Here is a 1,114-nt window from a genome sequence, read left to right as displayed (position 1 = left end):
CCTAGGGCTGCAACATAGGCCAGCAAAGTGCAATCTGTAGGAAGTAAGCATCCAGAACATGTAAAAGGAAATATATAAAATGTTTTGAATGATTATTAAAACTCAACCTGATACACTGTCTGGCTCTGCTGGACCCCAGGAATGGGAATGGTTGCTGGTTGTATAAATACTAATGTATTTTGTTAATTGCTGTTACTGAAAGGAATATGTTGTATCCTCAATGGGTTTTGAGCTTTATTTAGCAGCAGTATCATAGCCAATGAAGTTTATCTGAGGTGCGATTATTGCTAATTGAAAACTTTTCCCTCAATGGGTTCTGAGATGGAAAAAGGAGATTGAAAACTACTGACCTAGAAAACAACTAATATTTGAAAACTTGATTTAAATTTAAAATTTTCTAGAGAGTAAAGAAATATCTTAATTAAATATGTACAACTGATCATCCATAATTTATGAGAAAAAGAAATAATTTTTATGCTTATATAAGAGTTATACCCTGTCATTTTCTTAGTATCTGCTGAAATCCTAACCAGTTTCATAACACTGGTCACTAAGGCTCTTAATTTATTTCAGTTGTCTAATTATAATAAGAGAAAAAATATAAATGTAATGCCATCCCTATTTAAATAAAATCACCAGAGAGGCTTACATTTAAGACAAGCTCAAAGAAACACACACACATACATAGACCCATATATACAAAACAGCATTCTCTATTTCTAGTTGAATTAATTTCCTATTTAAGAAGTTAAAACTCAGTTTGATGTCGAATATACATTTATCCAAAAAATTTCATGGAGTCAAGAATTTAGTCATGTTTTCCCTTCCTTAGAGATAATGAGAGCAAACCTATTCAAAAAAGTTAGGAAGTATTCACATTATGATGACAAATGCTATACACACACACACACACACACACACACACACACCATGAAGGGCGCCTAACTGGTTCGGTCAATGGAGTATGTGACTCTTGATCTTAGGGTTGTGAGTTCAAGCCCTGCATTGGATGTAGAGATTACATAAAATTATTAAATTAAATTAAATTGTAAAGTAAAGTAAAATAAAATCTTAAGGAAAAAATAAGATGGGATAAAACTATAGAACTCAAACT

General features: G+C 31.9%; 1 pseudogene; it reads left to right on the top strand.

Annotated features, from left to right (window-relative positions):
* The first annotated feature begins 230 nt into the window (after window positions 1–230).
* Window positions 231–387, top strand: LOC120243058 (annotated as a pseudogene).
* Window positions 388–1,114: the final 727 nt, after the last annotated feature.

Source organism: Hyaena hyaena, unplaced genomic scaffold (genome assembly GCF_003009895.1).
Source record: "Hyaena hyaena isolate Hyena2069 unplaced genomic scaffold, ASM300989v1 scaffold_329, whole genome shotgun sequence".
Classification (NCBI taxonomy): domain Eukaryota; kingdom Metazoa; phylum Chordata; class Mammalia; order Carnivora; family Hyaenidae; genus Hyaena; species Hyaena hyaena.
This window is presented reverse-complemented; position numbering and strand designations above follow the sequence as displayed.